The following is a 19,269-nucleotide window of genomic DNA, read 5'->3' as shown; positions in this document are numbered from 1 at the left end:
GAGTACCTGTGTCCCGAATCTATCATCTCGCCTTCAATTACGCGCCATTTCATGCAGGGAGGTGAGGTGAGGTTCATTCTGACGGCGGGTGCCAGTGGCGTAAATCCTCCATGGTCGAGTGTGGTCCCTTCTCCGATATGAGGAGACTCCCTGGTCCCCGTCATCCTTGTTACTAGAATGGACTCGTCTGTCATTTCACTATATTATTTTCCCACGTTCGAGCAGCCAGTCAATGAGGGACTCCAGACCAGAATAAAATCCCTGTCACAGAAGAGATGTAATTACAGGAATTCCCCTCAGAACCTGCTGTACTGTATAATGATAAAGCTGCCTTCTAACTATTCCCATGTGGTGAAGCAAACGTTACAGCCATTAACCCCTTCCCGCTGGAGCCATTTTTCGTTTTTTTATACTCGTTTTTACTTTCCCACATGCTAAGAGCAATACGTTTTTTAGGGCTTGTTTTTTTTGCCAGATGAATTCACCATGCTGCAAAAACGACTTGTTAACTAAGTTGTGGGTCAATACGATTACAGAGATACCCAATTTATATAGTTTGTTTTACTGCTTTTACAAAATAAAAACCATTTGTTAAAATATATGTTTAGTGTCGCCATATTCTGAGACCTATACATTTTTATTTTTCGCCGGAACTGTGTGAGGGCTTGTTATTTGTGGGGCGAGCTGTAGTTTTTAATGGTACCATTTTGGGGTGCAAATGAGTTCTTGATCACTTTAAGGGCATGACCAGACGTGGCGTATTTCTTCCGCCACTGTCCTCATCAATGCCGCACATTATCTGCGTTGCAGATTCTGTTGCGGCTTTGCCTAAAATGGGCATTAAATTGATGCGGACTAGTTGTTGCGTATTGAGGGGAAGAGGGCTTCCCTTCTCTCTATCAGTGCAGGATAGAGAGAAGGGACAGCACTTTCCCTAGTAAAAGTAAAAGAAATTCATACTTACCCGGCCGTTGTCTTGGTGACGCGTCCCTCTCTTGACATCCAGCCCGACCTCCCTGGATGACGCGACAGTCCATGTGACCGCTGCAGCCTGTTATTGGCCTGTGATTGGCTGCAGCCTGTGATTGGCTGCAGCTGTCACTTGGGCTGAAATGTCATCCCGGGAGGCCGGACTGGAGGAAGAAGCAGGACTGGAGGAAGAAGCAGGGAGTTCTGGGTAAGTATGAACTTCGATTTTTTTTACAGGTTGATCTATATTGTGATCGGTAGTCACTGTCCAGGGTGCAGAAACAGTTACTGCCGATCGCTTAACTCTTTCAGCACCCTGGACAGTGACTATTTACTGACGTCGCCTAGCAACGCTCCCATAATTACGGGTGCACACACGTAGTCACCCGTAATTATGGGTGCACACACGTAGTCACCTGGAATTACGGGAGCCCCATATACTTCTATGGGCCTTCCCGTGCCGTAATAACGGCCCGTGATTGCAGGCGTTTTTACGTTAGTGTGCATGGGGCTTCAGTCTGGCTGTTGACCTAGAAATACATAGGTCCAGCCAGAATGAAGAAAGATCATGTTCGTAAAACAAATACGCTACGCAGCACACATAACATCTGCGGACTTCATTGCGGAATTTTGACTCTCCATTGAAGTCAATGGAGAAATTCCGCAATGAGTCCGCAACAACCAGTGTATGCTGCGGACACCAAATTCCGCACCGCAGCCTATGGTCCGCAGTGGAATTTTCCGCAACGTGTAAACGAACCTCACTAAAAAGCTGTGGAAAGCAATGGAGAAACATGTACGCTGCGGATTTCCGCAGCGGAATTCCAGAGCAATTCCGCCACATCTGGTCATGCCCTAAGGGTCAGTTCAGATGTTGCGTAAGTACTGCGGTTTAAATCTTCAGCAAATACAGTAGCAGCAGAGTGGATGAGATAGAACAAATCCCATCCCCACAATGCGGAAAAAACGCTCAGAATTTGACCTGCGGTGCAGTTTTATTCTGCAGCATGTCAATTGTATTTGCGTAAATGCTGCTTAGGCCTCATGCACACGACCGTAGCTGTGTGCATGGCCCGTGATTGCAAAATGGACAGCCACGGAGTGTCATCAGATGACACTCCGCGGGCCACCCGCAAATCACGGACCGTGCACACATTCATCTAAATGAGCCCGAACCGCAAACCCGGACCGTATAATGACTTGTCCTATCTTTCTGCGGTCCGGGTTTCCGGCCAATGCACGGACCGTGGAAACCACCACGGTTTGGTGAGGTTTTTCGCCCGGAATTTCCTACGGCACAGGGCGGATAAGCTGCGTGCTTTTACGCAGCGTATCCGCCCCTTGTGAACTCAGCCTAATACATTTTTTTGGTGAGGTAGTTGTTTTTTTACGTCGTTCACCTGCAGTATAGATAATGTTCTATTGTAATAGTTTGGACTTTTATGGACACAACAATACGAATTATGTTTATTTTTTTTATTTTTACATTTTCTTTTGAACTTTTAATATATTTTTCTGTTTATGTAAAAACTTCTTATTTGCAGGTCTCACTTTGTGAAATAGCATGGACTGTGGGGATAGTGTGAGTTTTACCGGCCCGTGTGAGGCGATGTATTTTTCTTTTTTGTTGCCAGAACCTCTGGCTTGATGGGCATGCCCAAATTTTGTGCCATAGGTCCGTTTCAAGGGGTCTGGCATTTAAGGCAAGCTGTGATGCTTTTTGGGTGGTTTGGGGAGGCTGGGATGTTAAAACCATGGGTTGTTCTATGCAGTAGATTGAGATATGTTTCTTGCTGGCGGTCATTAATAATCGTGCTTCGTATCCCCCCACCCCCCTCAGTATGGTCCTCATTATATTTCTGGATCCTGAGTTAATCTCTTCCAAGTTTTGAAGCATTTGAATTGTGATTCTCTCAAAAACATTCAAAAGATATATAGGGAAGAGAAAGAGTGGTATTTTCGTTTCTAGGTCCTGCAATGTCTTCCAAATCAGTCATACCCACCTCTTGATTTAATGGTGTTATCCCATGAATAATTTGCTGCAGCCACTTTTGACCTTCCTGACAGAGCCTTATTTTTCAAATCTGACATGTCTAACTTTATGTGGTAATAAACTTTGCAATGCTTTTACCTATCCAAGCGATTCTGAGATTGTTTTCTTGTTATGAAAAATGGGGGGCACCCATTTTTTCCAATAATTTTTTTATTTTTTTTAAAAATGACGTGGGTTCCCCATTTTTAATAACCAACCAGATAAAAGAAAGCAGCCGCAGCCTAGCATTACGAGGGTGGGAAAGGCCACAGTTTTTGTCTATTCCCAGCCTGATAATACCAGCCTGTGGTGGCCCCAGTATCTGACCATCATTTCAGATGGTTGGGTACTGGATCATACCCATCTCTTCCCGATACTCCTTGTGGCAGTGGGTACCGGGGTAATAATGGGGGGTTAGTGCTAGCCTTTTTAATGGCCAACACAAAGCCCTGCCTTAGTAATGGACGTCGTCAAACAGACAACTGCCATTACTAAGGCGATAATAAAGTATAATAAAAAGAGACAAAATATTTTACAAAATAAAAACTCCCCCACACAACCCTCAGACCATTTTATTTAAAAAAAATAATAATAAAAAATAAAGCGGAAATCATCGAAGTAGTCTAACGAATCTTCAACGTAGTCCAAATAGTCCAGCGGAGCCTGCAAAACTAAAATTAGCAATATCAAAAATAAGTCTTCTTTCTTCTGCCCTGCGCCGCAATAGAAACTAGAGGTCAATGAACTCTAATCTCTATTGTATCGCACAGGACCTAGAGATGCGCCAGAATTATTAATAGATATCTGGGAGGTCCTGTGCGCCAGAAAATGCTAATGCAGGGAGTCCTAATAAAAATGATAACGCCTTTCAGTGTAACTAAACTTTTAAAAAAACTTCTGAGATGTCATAGTGACATGTCAGAAGATTTGGTAGGTGGGGGTCCGAGCACTGAGTCCCCCAATGAGTGCTAAAGCAAAGCGGCAGAAGTGCTCGGGTTAGCACGCTGTGTTTTCAGGCATATTTTGGGGCGTAAGCTCCAAAAACATCTAGAAAAAACGCCTCCAAAAACGTTTTCAGCTTCAGAAATGGCTGAAAAGCAGAGGCTGTTTTCCCTAAAAACAGCTTCGTAATTTTCAACCGTTTTTGATTCTGCGTGTGAACATACCCTTAGGCGGGATTCACACGAACGGGTCGTTCCCGAGCCCGAGTGCCGGCCGGTAAAATCGGCCATTCTGCCCGGCCGGTTTGCATAAAGTTTTGCATCCGTGTCGGGCCGGGCAGATCCGGACAGTGACATCAGCGGCAACTCCTGAAGGGGAATCCCCATGTGTTCGGAGATTCCGCTTCAGGAGTTTCCCCTGATGTCACTGCCCAGATATGGACAGAGACATCTAGCGCTCTGTCCAGGAGCGGAATCCCCGAAAACACGGGGATTCCGCTCCTTCAAGGAGCTAAAGTGCGGCTAGCACATAGCAGAGCGGGGAGATACCTCCCCGCTCTGCTATAGTGGCGTCGCTACGGTAGTAGCAGCCGCAACAGCAGCAGCTGCTAGCGGCGCCATCGAAGGTGTCGCCGGGCCAGGGTGCTTTTCAAGCAGGGGAAGGGAGCCAGCGCAGCGCTCCCTCCACCTGCTGTACACCCCGGCCCTGCCACACAGTGTACAGCGATGCCATTCGTCAGAATGGCATCAACTCCTCCTCCTCACATGCACTCTGCGCTGTGAGGAAGAGGAGATAGAGCGCAAGTGCCGGGAAACCCGGCCATCACTCGGAACACATCCCGGTGATGGCCGTGTATTACCCGGCCCCATAGACTTCTATGGGAGCCGGGCGGCCGGGTACCCGGGCGAAGATAGAGCATGTCCTATTTTTTGACGGCCGGATTTCCCGGCTGCCAAAAAATCGGTCGTGTGAATAGCCCCATTAGGGGTCTATTATTCCTAATGCAGCCGGGTGCCGGCCGATTTATGAACGGCCGGCACCCGGCCGGGAAACCCTGCCGTGTGAATGAGGCCTAACAGTTGAAGCAGGCAGACACCCACCCCTTGCAGTATAAGGGTATGTGCACACACACTAATTACGTCCGTAATTGACGGACGTATTTCGGCCGCAAGTAGTGGACCGAACACAGTGCAGGGAGCCGGGCTCCTAGCATCATACTTATGTACGATGCTAGGAGTCCCTGCTACTCCGTGGAACTGCTGTCCCGTACTGAAAACATGATTACAGTACGGGACAGTTGTCCTGCAGAGAGGCAGGGACTCCTAGCATCGTACATAACTATGATGCTAGGAGCCCGGCTCCCTGCACTGTGTTCGGTCCGGGACTTGCGGCAGAAATACGTCCGTCAATTACGGACGTAATTAGTGTGTGTGCACATACCCTATTACCTACTGAGGGCACTATTAAGGAAATTATACTGCAAGAGGGGTCTAAACGCCTGACTGCTGAGGGCTCTATGGGGAAGGATTATACTGTGCTCAGCCTTCTGCCCCCGCTAATTAAAAAAAGTGATCGTCCGACGCTGGGGGGGGGGGGATTATACTGCAAGGGGGGGGGGTCTGAGCACCTTGCTGACAGCAGAGGGCTCTGCGGGGGAATATAATCCCTCCATAGATCCCTCAGTAGTTACTATACTGCAAGGGGGTGTATGAGTGTCTATCTGACTGCTGAGGGCACTATGGGGGGAATTAGCCCCTCCAAAGAGCCCTCTGCAGTCAGTCAAATGCTCAGACCCCACCCCCTTTAGTATAGTAACTACTGGTAGCTCTATGGGGGGGGGATTATTCTCCCCCGCAGAGCCCTCTGCTGTCAGCAAGATGCTTAGACTCCCCCTTGCAGTATAAACCCCCCCAAACATCGGACGATCACTTTATATTAGTGGGGGCAGGAGGCTGAGTGCAGTAAGCGGCGCTCTGCCTGCGGCTCAGCCTCACCTTACTAATTACAGGCCGCTCTGAGTCTTCTCCTACTTCTGACCTGCTCCTCTCTGGCGGTGCGTGCTGCGTGCAGTGGCGGAGAGGAGTGTTCTAGCAGACGTGCATCTATCATGCCGCCTGTCTGCTAGAACACTAGCGGAACCCCCGCGTTTTAAGGTTACTATTTTGTGTTGGGCTGCATTTATACCCCTGGCTTTAGCAGAAATATCTCACATTTTCAAGAAAATTTCAAAAGGGTATTTTTACAGGGACAAGTTGAGTTGTGAAGCGGCTTTAAGAGGCCCATGCAATACAAAACCCCATAAATCACCAGATTTTAAAAACTGCATCCCTCATAGTATTCAAAACAGCATTTAGAAAGTTTCTTAACCACAAGAAATGTAGAGGTGAAATTTACACATTTCATTTTTTTTGCAGAAATTCATTTTTAATCCATTTTTTTTCTGTAACACATAAAGGTTTTGTAATGGCAGGAAGGGGGTGAAGGGAAAGTGAGCCCTAATCTACCCACCGCCCTGTCCCTGCCTACTTGCAACGACCCGCCCTAGGCGACAGGGTACAACTGGGCGGCGGTCCCTACGCTGTCTAAGTGCACGGGAGAACAAACAGGGAACACGCAAGGGAAGGGGCAGTAGCCCACGGAACGCCGCGAGGAAACGGAGCGGTGAACGAATAGTCAGGACCAGGATGAAGTGGAGTATACCAACGTGAGCACGGAGAAGGAAGCAAGCCAGGGGCAAGGCGAAGCAGGTAAAGCGGAACTGCAGCAAGGCAGAAGCACGGCAGCAGCAGGCTGGAGCAAGCAGCAGTGGGGCCAGGAATCCAGAAGAATTACAAGCACTGAGGAAGAGAACACGGCAGGTAATAAAGGACAGGGGGCGGAGCTAACTCCGACTGACCAGGCCGCGATAGGCTCTCCCACTCCTGAGCCTGCCACCCTGGTTGGTGGGAGACGGTGTCAGTCTAACAGGTCTGGCCTCAGGTGTGGATTGATTAATCCCAGGAGTATACCTAGACGTAGTACCTGGCAGATCCCTAACAGTACTCCCCCTTTTATGAGGGGCCACCGGACCCTTACTAAGAGGACCCGGTTTAGTAGGGAAGAGAAGGTGGAACCTCCTGATCAATACCCCAGCGTGAACATCACGGGCAGGTACCCAAGTCCTCTCCTCCGGCCCGTATCCTCTCCAATGGACCAGGTACTGGAGGGAGCCCTGGACCATCCTACTGTCCATAATCTTGGCCACCTCGAATTCCACCCCCTCAGGGGTGAGAACGGGAACAGGAGGTTTCCTCGAGGGGGACCAGGACGGGGAGCAGCGTTTGAGGAGGGAGGCATGGAAGACGTCATGTATGCGAAAGGATGGGGGCAGCTCCAGACGGAAAGATACAGGGTTGAGGACTTCAATGATCTTATAAGGTCCAATAAATCGGGGAGCAAACTTCCTGGACGGGACCTTAAGGCGCAAGTTCCTGGACGACAACCAGACCAAATCCCCGACGACAAACCGGGGGTTAGCAGAACGTCTACTATCAGCCTGAATCTTTTGTGCGCTCTGGGACGCCTCTAGGTTCTTCTGAACCTGGGCCCAGACTGTGCACAGTTCCCGATGAACGTCCTCTACCTCGGGATTATTGGAACAACCAGGGGAAACGGAGGAGAACCTTGGGTTAAACCCGAAATTACAGAAAAACGGGGAGACCCCTGACGAGTTACTGACCCGGTTATTCAGGGAAAATTCAGCAAGGGGAAGGAATGAGACCCAATCGAATTGACAGTCAGAGATGAAACACCTTAAATATTGTTCCAGGGATTGGTTAGTCCTTTCCGTTTGGCCATTAGTTTCGGGATGGAAGGCGGAGGAGAAGGACAGATCAATCTCCAACTTTTTACAAAAAGCTCTCCAAAATAAGCAAACAAATTGTACCCCTCTGTCAGAAACAATATTGACTGGGGCCCCATGGAGACGCAGGATGTGTTTCACAAACAAAGAAGCTAACGTCTTGGCGTTAGGTAGCTTCTTAAGGGGCACAAAGTGGCACATCTTGCTGAAGCGGTCTACTACCACCCACACCACCGACTTGCCCTGAGATGGGGGCAAATCGGTGATAAAATCCATGGAGATATGGGTCCAAGGTCTCTGGGGAATGGGCAAGGAACGTAGTAGGCCCGCAGGTCGGGACCTAGGGGTTTTGGACCTGGCGCAAACCTCACAAGCGGCGACGTAAGCCCTAACGTCTTTAGGCAAACCAGGCCACCAATAGTTTCTGGTAATGAGGTGCTTGGTGCCCAAGATGCCAGGATGACCAGATAGAGCGGAGTCATGGTTTTCCCTGAGTACCCTTAGCCGGTATTGCAGGGGAACAAACAGTTTGTCCCCAGGGACGTTCCCGGGAGCTGAGCCCTGATCAGCCGCAATATCAGAAGCTAAGTCAGAATCCGTGGCAGAAACGATTATACCAGGGGGTAAAATACAAGCAGGATCCTTCTCGGAGGGAGGATTGGCCATGAAACTACGTGACAGAGCATCAGCCTTAATATTCTTGGACCCAGCCCTATAGGTAACCAAGAAATTAAATCTGGTAAAGAATAGTGCCCACCGAGCTTGTCTAGGACTAAGCCTCCGGGCCGATTCTAGGAAAACCAGATTCTTGTGATCCGTAAGGACCGTTACCTGGTGTCTGGCCCCCTCCAGGAAGTGCCGCCACTCTTCAAAAGCCCATTTAATGGCTAGAAGTTCGCGGTTGCCAATATCATAGTTACTCTCCGTGGGCGAAAACTTCCTAGAGAAGTAAGCACAGGGGCGGAGATGGGTGAGGGAGCTGGTACCCTGGCACAAGACGGCCCCCACTCCCACCTCAGATGCGTCAACCTCCACAATAAATGGCTCCTCTTGGTTGGGCTGAATCAGCACGGGGGCCGAGATAAAGCACTTCTTGAGGGTCTCAAAGGCCTGGACGGCCTCAGGGGGCCAATGGAGGACATCAGCACCCTTGCGAGTAAGGTCCGTAAGAGGCTTAGCGACGACCGAGAAGTTGGCAATAAATCTCCTGTAATAGTTGGCGAACCCTAAAAAACACTGTAACGCCTTAAGGGAGGCAGGTTGGACCCATTCCGCCACAGCCTGAACCTTGGCAGGGTCCATGCGGAATTCATGAGAAGTGAGGATTTGCCCTAAAAATGGTATCTCCTGTACCCCAAAGACACATTTTTCAGTCTTAGCAAACAGATTATTCTCCCGAAGGACCTGGAGCACCTTCCTGACATGCTCCACGTGGGAGGACCAGTCCTTGGAAAACACCAGTATGTCATCAAGGTACACAACAAGAAAATTACCCAGGTAATCTCTCAGGATTTCATTAATAAAATTCTGGAAGACAGCAGGGGCATTACACAACCCAAAGGGCATGACCAGGTATTCGAAATGACCCTCGGGTGTGTTGAACGCCGTTTTCCACTCATCCCCCACTTTGATGCGGATAAGGTTATATGCCCCCCGTAGATCGAACTTAGAAAACCATTGGGCTCCCTGAACCTGATTAAAAAGATCCGGAATCAAAGGAAGTGGGTACTGGTTCCTTACGGTGACCTTATTCAGGTTCCGATAATCAATGCACGGCCTAAGACCACCATCCTTCTTCCCCACGAAGAAGAAGCCAGCACCTACAGGAGAAGTCGAGGGGCGAATGAAACCCTTGGCCAGGCACTCTTGGATATACACCCTCATAGCTTCACGTTCAGGACATGAAAGGTTAAATATCCTACCCTTAGGAAGCTTGGCACCAGGCACCAAATCGATGGCGCAATCGTAATCTCTATGGGGGGGCAACACCTCAGAGGCCTCCTTAGAAAACACATCGGCGAAGTCCTGAACAAACTCAGGAAGCGTGTTTACCTCCTCCCGGGGAGAAATAGAGTTAACAGAAAGACATGACATACGACATTCATTACCCCATTTGGTAAGCTCCCCAGTATTCCAATCAAACGTGGGATTATGCAACTGCAACCAGGGAAGACCTAATACCAGATCAGACGATAATCCCTGCATCACCAGTACAGAGCACTGCTCCAAATGCATGGAGCCAACCAGGAGTTCAAAAACAGGAGTATGCTGAGTAAAATAACCATTAGCAAGGGGAGTTGAGTCGATACCTACTACAGGGATAGGATAAGGTAAATCAATAAAAGGCATCTTTAGAGACATAGCAAATTCCACAGACATGATATTAGCAGATGAGCCAGAATCCACGAAAGCATTGCCCGTGGCAGACCGGCCAGCAAACGAGACCTGAAAGGGAAGCAAAATTTTATTGCGTTTCACATTAACGGGAAATACCTGTGCGCCCAAGTGACCTCCCCGATGATCACTTAGGTGCGGAAGTTTTCCGGCTTTTTATTCTTGCGCCTGGGACAGGTGTTCAGCAGATGCTTGTCGTCCCCACAGTAGAAGCAGAGACCATTCATTCTGCGAAACTCCCTACGTTGTCGAGGGGACATGGAGGCCCCGAGTTGCATAGGTACCTCCGAGTCCTCCGTGGAGGGGCGAGGGGACGGGACCTCGGGGGGATCGCAGAAAAGTCAGAGGGGAGCACATTGAAACGTTCAAGCTGACGTTCCCTGAGACGTCGGTCAAGTCGTACTGCTAGGGCCATAACCTGGTCAAGGGAGTCAGAAGAGGGGTAGCTAACCAGCAGATCCTTCAGGGCGTCAGATAATCCTAACCTAAACTGGCACCTTAGGGCCGGATCGTTCCACCGAGAAGCTACGCACCACTTTCTAAAATCAGAACAGTATTCCTCAACCGGTCTTCTACCCTGACGTAAGGTCACCAGCTGACTCTCGGCTAAAGCAGTCCTGTCAGTCTCGTCGTAAATGAGTCCGAGGGCAGAGAAAAAACGATCAACAGAGGAAAGTTCAGGGGCGTCAGGAGCCAAGGAGAAGGCCCACTCTTGGGGCCCTTCCTGGAGTCGGGATATGATGATACCCACCCGCTTGTTCTCGGAACCTGAGGAGTGGGGTTTTAAGCGGAAATACAGTCTGCAACTCTCCCGGAAGGAGAGAAACGTCTTACGGTCCCCTGAGAACAGGTCAGGTAACTTGAGGTCGGGTTCTAGAGGTGAGGTGAGGGGTACTACTAAGGCAGCGTCACCCTGGTTGACCCTCTGGGCCAGGGCCTGGACCTGTAGGGAGAGGCCCTGCATCTGCTGGGTCAGGGTCTCAAGGGGGTCCATGATAGTGTCAGCGTAGGAGAATGGTAGATTAGGTATGGGCTTGTAATTATGTAATGGCAGGAAGGGGGTGAAGGGAAAGTGAGCCCTAATCTACCCACCGCCCTGTCCCTGCCTACTTGCAACGACCCGCCCTAGGCGACGGGGTACAACTGGGCGGCGGTCCCTACGCTGTCTAAGTGCACGGGAGAACAAACAGGGAACACGCAAGGGAAGGGGCAGTAGCCCACGGAACGCCGCGAGGAAACGGAGCGGTGAACTAATAGTCAGGACCAGGATGAAGTGGAGTATACCAACGTGAGCACGGAGAAGGAAGCAAGCCAGGGGCAAGGCGAAGCAGGTAAAGCGGAACTGCAGCAAGGCAGAAGCACGGCAGCAGCAGGCTGGAGCAAGCAGCAGTGGGGCCAGGAATCCAGAAGAATTACAAGCACTGAGGAAGAGAACACGGCAGGTAATAAAGGACAGGGGGCGGAGCTAACTCCGACTGACCAGGCCGCGATAGGCTCTCCCACTCCTGAGCCTGCCACCCTGGTTGGTGGGAGACGGTGTCAGTCTAACAGGTCTGGCCTCAGGTGTGGATTGATTAATCCCAGGAGTATACCTAGACGTAGTACCTGGCAGATCCCTAACAGGTTTTACCAGAGAAATTCAACTCAATACTAATTGCCCAAATTCCGCAGTTTTTAGAAATATCCCACATGTGGCCCTAGTGTGGTAATGGACTGAAACACAGGCCTCAGAAGCAAAGAAGCACCAAGTGGATTTTGGGGCCTTCTTTTTAATATATTATATTTTAGGCACCATGTCAAATTTGAAGGAGTCTTGTGGTACCAACACAAAAGTGACCCCATTTTGGAAACTACACCCCTCAAGAAATGTATCTAAGTGTGTAGTGAGCATTTTCACCACAGGTGTTTCATAGATTTTATTAGAATTGGGGCGCGAAAATGAAAAGTGACATTTTTTCCAATAATACGCAGAATTTTTGAATTTCCACAAGGACTAAAGGAGAAAAAGCACCGCAAAATTTGTAAAGCAATTTCACCCGAGTAAAAAAAATACCCAACATGTGGTCATCAATGGCTGTTTGGACACATGGCAGGGCTTAGAAGGGAAAGAGCGCCATTTGGCTTTTGGAGCTCAAATTTAGCAGGAATGGTTTGCGGAGGCCATGTCGCATTTGCAAAGCCCCTAAGGGGACAAAACAGTGGAAACCCCCCCCCCCCCACAAGTGACCCCATTTAGGAAACTACAACCCTTGAGAAATTCATCTAGTGTTGTAGTGAGCATTTTTACCCCACAGGGGTTTCATAGAATTTATTAGAGTTGGGCAGTGAAAATAAAAACAATCCTGTTAGGGATCTGCCAGGTACTACGTCTAGGTATACTCCTGGGATTAATCAATCCACACCTGAGGCCAGACCTGTTCGACTGACACCCTCTCCCACCAACCAGGGTGGCAGGCTCAGGAGTGGGAGAGCCTATCGCGGCCTGGTCAGTCGGAGTTAGCTCCGCCCCCTCTCCTTTATTACCTGCTGTGTTCTCCTCCTCAGTGCTTGTAATTCTTTTGGATTCCTGGCCCCACTGCTGCTTGCTCCAGCCTGCTTCTGCCGTGCTTCTGCCTTGCTGCTGTTCTGCTTAACCTGCTTTGCTTTGCCTCCGGCTTGCTTCCTCCTCCGTGCTCACTTGGGTATACTCCACCTTATCCTGGTCCTGACTACTCATTCACCGCTCCGTTTCCTCGCGGCGTTCCGTGGGCTACTGCCCCTTCCCTTGCGTGTTCCCTGTTTGTTTTCCCGTGCACCTAGACAGCGTAGGGACCGCCGCCCAGTTGTACCCCGTCGCCTAGGGCGGGTCGTTGCAAGTAGGCAGGGACAGGGCGGTGGGTAGATTAGGGCTCACTTTCCCTTCACCTCCTTCCTGCCATTACAAATCCCTTTTCTTCAATAAGACGTAGATTAGCGCAAAATTTTAAATTTTCTCAACAAATAAAGGAAAAAAAGTAACATTTGTAAAGGAATTTCTCCCGAGCATGGCAATACCCCATATGTGGTCATAAACTGCTGTTTGGGCACACAGTAGAGCTCAGAAGGGAAGGAGCGCCATTTATCTTTTGGAGTGAAGATTTTGCTGGATTGGTTTCTGGTCGCTATGTCGCATTTGCAAAGCCCCTGTGGGAACAAAACAGTGGAGACCTCCCAGAAGTGACCCCATTTTGGAAACTACACCCCTCAAGGTATTCACCTAGGGGTGTAGTGTAGTGAGCAAGTTAACCCTGCAGGTGTTTTGCAGAAATTAGTGTGCACTCGATTTTGCAGAGTGAAAATGAGATTTTTTTCCATAGATATGCCAATATGTGGTAGATAGAACCGATTCAAGAAAGAAAGCAACAGAAATCTGTATCCCCAAAGGTCCAGGGTAAATCGCACATGAAAGTATGTGTGGACCACTGGGTTGATTTCAGGGTGTGAAACCCTAGCAGCATCAGAAAATGCAAATAGAAAACCAAAAGAGAAGGATTGACACTGAGAAACTGGTGAATGGAGTCAAACCATGCAACTATGTGAGAGGCAGGTAAATAAAGTGCATGTGCGTCCTTTAAATGATGTATGTAACTATCCGTTAGATAGTAGTCTGTACAGAAGGTAATACAATAATGTACATCAATAGATATGAAGTGTTTCAGACTATATGACTGTATTCAGATAGTATGGTCGTAATAAAACAACGGATATAACAGCACAAGTACCAATTGACATCATGACATATCAAGGATCGGAAGCATGCAAACCAAAATACATGAAAAATTTCTCAAAGAATCAATGAAGTCTCACATACCCATGGTGATTGAGCAAAGTAAATGCAGCCAAGGTCCACCCCAACGCGCGTTTCGGCGCTAATGCCTTCGTCGTTGTGTGCACCCGTAATTACGGGAGCGTTACTAGGCGACGTCAGTGTATAGTCACTGTCCAGGGTGCTGAAAGAGTTAAACGATCGGCAGTAACTCTTTCAGCACCAGGGACAGTGACTGCAGATCACAATATAGATAAAGCTGTAAAAATAAAAAGACGTTCATACTTACCCAGAACTCCCTGCTTTTTCCTCCAGTCCGGCCTCCTGGGATGACGTTACAGCCCATGTGACCGCTGCAGCCAATCACAGGCCAATGGCTGCAGCGGTCACATGGACTGCGCGTCATCCAGGGAGGTCGGACTGGATGTCAAGAGAGGGACGCGTCACCAAGACAACGGCCGGGTAAGTATGAATTTCTTTTACTTTTATTACGAAAAGGGCTGTCCCTTCTCTCTATCCTGCACTGAAGGGCTGCCGATTAGTGCAGTGCAATTTTGCAGAGAAAATGTGCCCGTAAATACGGGTGGAATACGGGTGACACCGGACCCGTATTTACGGGCACGGGTCCGTAAATACTGGTGCAATACGGGTTGAATACGCGTGACCAAGGACCCGTATTTACGCCAGTATTTACGGGTGGACAAAAATTACGGTCGTGTGCATGGGGCCTTATTGTTACTGAAGACAACTCAATATTATAAGACCAGTATTACCAATAATAATACATTATACGGTCCAAATAATACCACCAGACCATAACCACAGTGACCAAATAATACCCCCATACTGTCACTGAATAATACCGCCACACCATAAAAACAGTGACTGAATAATACCTCCATACTGTTACTGAATAATACCGCCACACCATAACCGCATAGTGACTAAATAATACCCCCATACTGTTACTGAATACTATCGCCACACCATAAGCACATAGTGACTGAATAATACCCCCATAGACCAATATTACCTACAGTGAAGGAAATAAGTATTTGATCCCTTGCTGATTTTGTAAGTTTGCCCACTGTCAAAGACATGAACAGTCTAGAATTTTTAGGCTAGGTTAATTTTACCAATGAGAGATAGATTATATTTAAAAAAAAACAGAAAATCACATTGTCAAAATTATATATATTTATTTGCATTGTGCACAGAGAAATAAGTATTTGATCCCTTTGGCAAACAAGACTTAATACTTGGTGGCAAAAGCCTTGTTGGCAAGCACAGCAGTCAGACATTTTTTGTAGTTGATGATGAGGTTTGCACACGTTAGATGGAATTTTGGCCCACTCCTCTTTGCAGATCATCTGTAAATCATTAAGATTTCGAGGCTGTCACTTGGCAACTCGGATCTTCAGCTCCCTCCATAAGTTTTCGATGGGATTAAGGTCTGGAGACTGGCTAGGCCACTCCATGACCTTAATGTGCTTCTTTTTGAGCCACTCCTTTGTTGCCTTGGCTGTATGTTTCGGGTCATTGTCGTGCTGGAAGACCCAGCCACGAGCCATTTTTAATGTCCTGGTGGAGGGAAGGGGGTTGTCACTCAGGATTTGACGGTACATGGCTCCATCCATTCTCCCATTGATGCGGTGAAGTAGTCCTGTGCCCTTAGCAGAGAAACACCCCCAGAACATAATGTTTCCACCTCCATGCTTGACAGCGGGGACGGTGTTCTTTGGGTCATAGGCAGCATTTCTCTTCCTCCAAACACGGAGAGTTGAGTTAATGCCAAAGAGCTAAATTTTAGTCTCATCTGACCACAGCACCTTCTCTCAATCACTCTCAGAATCATCCAGATGTTCATTTGCAAACTTCAGACGAGCCTGTACATGTGCCTTCTTGAGCAGGGGGACCTTGCGGGCACTGCAGGATTTTAATCCATTACGGCGTAATGTGTTACCAATGGTTTTCTTGGTGACTGTGGTCCCAGCTGCCTTGAGATCATTAACAAATTCCCCCCGTGTAGTTTTCGGCTGAGCTCTCACCTTCCTCAGGATCAAGGATACCCCATGAGGTGAGATTTTGCATGGAGCCCCAGATCGATGTCGATTGACAGTCATTTTGTATGTCTTCCCTTTTCTTACTATTGCACCAACAGTTGTCTCCTTCTCACCCAGCGTCTTACTTATGGTTTTGTAGCCCATTTCAGCCTTGTGCAGGTCTATGATCTTGTCCCTGACATCCTTAGAAAGCTCTTTGGTCTTGCCCATGTTGTAGAGGTTAGAGTCAGACTGATTAATTGAGTCTGTGGACAGGAGTCTTTTATACAGGTGACCATTTAAGACAGCTGTCTTTAATGCAGGCACCAAGTTGATTTGGAGCGTGTAACTGGTCTGGAGGAGGCTGAACTCTTAATCGTTGGTAGGGGATCAAATACTTATTTCTCTGTGCACAATGCAAATAAATATATATAATTTTGACTATGTGATTTTCTGTTTTTTTTTAAATATAATCAATCTCTCACTGGTAAAATTAACCCAGCCTAAAAATTCTAGACTGTTCATGACTTTGACAGTGGGCAAACGTACAAAATCAGCAAGGGATCAAATACTTATTTCCTTCACTGTACATGTAGTGACCATATAGTGGTAGATGCCAGTTATACACAGGAAGCTCTGCAGACGATATAAGTGATTACAGCACATTTATATCTAGTGACTCACAGTGTTTTTTTTCTCTGATTAGAGTCGTTCACTTTCCCTTGTTTTCTTCATCCGGCCCAAAAAACTGTGAGTACTTATTCCAGCCACGACTCGTCTCTGCATAATTTAACACACAGACATGTTAGTTTCTCGCTTGTCCAGCATCCTCCCCACCTATACCCCATACTCTAAACAAACTCTTAATCCACAGTGCCCCAGGTGGTAATAATGATCCCTCAGTGTGCGACACAATAAAAGTGCCCCCTTAGTAACCATGCCCCCATTGTGCACCCACAGTAATGATGCCCCCTGTAGATAGCGCCACACAGCCCTCCTCCCGTGTAAATAGTGCCACACAGCCCCCACTTATAGTGCCACACGCCCCCACTTAGTATAGTGCCACACAGCGCCCCACTTAGTATAGTGCCACACAGCGCCCCACTTAGTATAGTGCCACACAGCGCCCCTTTGTATATAGTTCCACACAGCCCCCCTTTGTGTATAGTGCCACACAGCCCCCCCTTGTATATAGTGCCACTCGGCCTCCCTTGTGTATAGTGCCACACAGCCACCCTTGTGTATAGTGCCACACAGCCACCCTTGTGTATAGGGCCACACAGCCCCCCTTGTATATTGTGCCACACAAGCCCCGCCCTTGTATATAGTGCCACACCGCCCCTCCTTGTATATAGTGCTACACCGCCTCTCCTTGTATATAGTGCCACACAGCCCCCCTTGTATATAGTGCCACACAGCCCCCCTTGTATATAGTGCCACATAGCCCTCCTTTTATATAGTGCCACACAGCACGCTTTGTATATAGTGCCACACAGCCCGCCCTTGTATATAGAGCTACAGAGCAATCTCCTGTATATTGCCACACAGCCCCCCCCCCAACAAATAAATAAAAAATATTGTACTTTCCTTGCCCCGTTCCCGCGACGGACGGAGCGCTGCACAGGTGGGACACATGCGCAGACAAGCGTGATGCAGTGACATCATAACACCGGCCTGCACAGTGAGTCTTTCCATCGCCTTATAGGCTACAGGCCTAACGTGGCCTGCAGCCTATAATATCCATTTGTATCTGCATCCTGAGGACGCAGATACAAGTGAATGTGGCTGTCGCTAGCACCGTGGCACCCTCCAGTGCTAGTGATGCCACCGAGCATGAGGTGGCCTGTGCTTCCACGGGCTTCCTCGGGCCCCAGAGCAGCAGGGGGCCCTAAGAGGATGGGGGCCCTGGGCAATTGCCCAGTTTGCTCCCCCATTTAGGCCGGCCCTGTATCCACGTGAAAGCGATAACCCTGGTCCAGCAGTGGGTGCACTAAATCCCACACTATTTTCCTACTAACTCCCAGGACAGGGGGGCACTCTGGAGGTTCTTTCCTGGTGTCCTTTCCTTCATAAACTCTACACCTGTAGGTGTACCCTGAGCTGCTCTCACACAGCTTGTACATTTTAATTCCATACCTCGCCCTCTTGCTTGGCAGGTGTTGGAGGAATTTTAGTCTCCCCTTAAAATGTAGAAGGGACTCGTCTATTGCAATGTATGATTGTCAATTAACTACAACGCTGTAAATTTACACTAAAACTGTAGAGAAAATATATAGCTAAAACCTGTGCTATATATATTTTTTACAAAACGGACATCAGTAAACGTCCGCTACTCGAACGCCCTACCTATGCAGATACTTGCTACACCTGACGATAAGTTTTTTTTTACTATTTTTTTAACCGTTTTATAGAAGAATAATAATTATAAAAAAAAAAACCTGTCAACAAATACCTCTGAGGCTGATTATAGACTCAGCACTCAGTGGCCGAAAGGGCGCACACAGAAAGAGGGTGCAGGAAAATTGGCCAAAAAAAATATAACCTGCGACAAAAATCACCAGTCACTTATCAGTGCTCATCGGCCGCAGGATGCACATAGTGAATTGGTGCGGGTAGAAGAGGATAGCAAGACCAGAAGGCCTCAGAAACTGTAAGTATGGCTCACAGACGGTAGTGCACCAGCTCTGCTCACCGTTCCAAACCGGAATGAGGCGGGCAGAGCTGGTGCATGGCTGCGATTAGTCAGGGAGGTGGCACAACCGCCACCTCCTCATGAATACATGGAAGGGATTGTCGCTGTCCTAGTCAGCACCAATCACTACCATATCACTGTTCAGTGTGGCACAGTGATTGGGTAAAGCCGCAAACAGTTGTAATTGGCCGGTCTGAGTTGACCAGCCAATCACAGTAATCGCTTCCCTGTTTGTCGTATGGATACGGCATTTGGGAAGCACTGGCTTTCCATGACGTATCCATACAACAAATGTCAGGATGGGGTTAAGTACACGTATAAAATATGCGGCAATATAAAGAGAAGGCACGCAGGCCCAATGTTATAATGCCGAAATATCCAGTCAAAACTGCAAAGGGTATGACACAAGGCAGTTGAAGTTGTTATTACGACTTATAACATATAAAAACATGAAATAACAAAAGGAACACCATAGCTGTGGCATAAACATCGCAAATTGGAATGTTACAAATATCATTTGGAAAAATGTTACATTGAAAGACTACAAACAAGGTTGAGAAAGACCCAAAAACT

Source organism: Rhinoderma darwinii, chromosome 1 (genome assembly GCF_050947455.1).
Source record: "Rhinoderma darwinii isolate aRhiDar2 chromosome 1, aRhiDar2.hap1, whole genome shotgun sequence".
NCBI classification, from domain to species: Eukaryota; Metazoa; Chordata; class Amphibia; order Anura; family Rhinodermatidae; genus Rhinoderma; species Rhinoderma darwinii.
The sequence above is the reverse complement of the archived record's forward strand: the minus strand, read 5'-3'. Positions refer to the sequence as shown.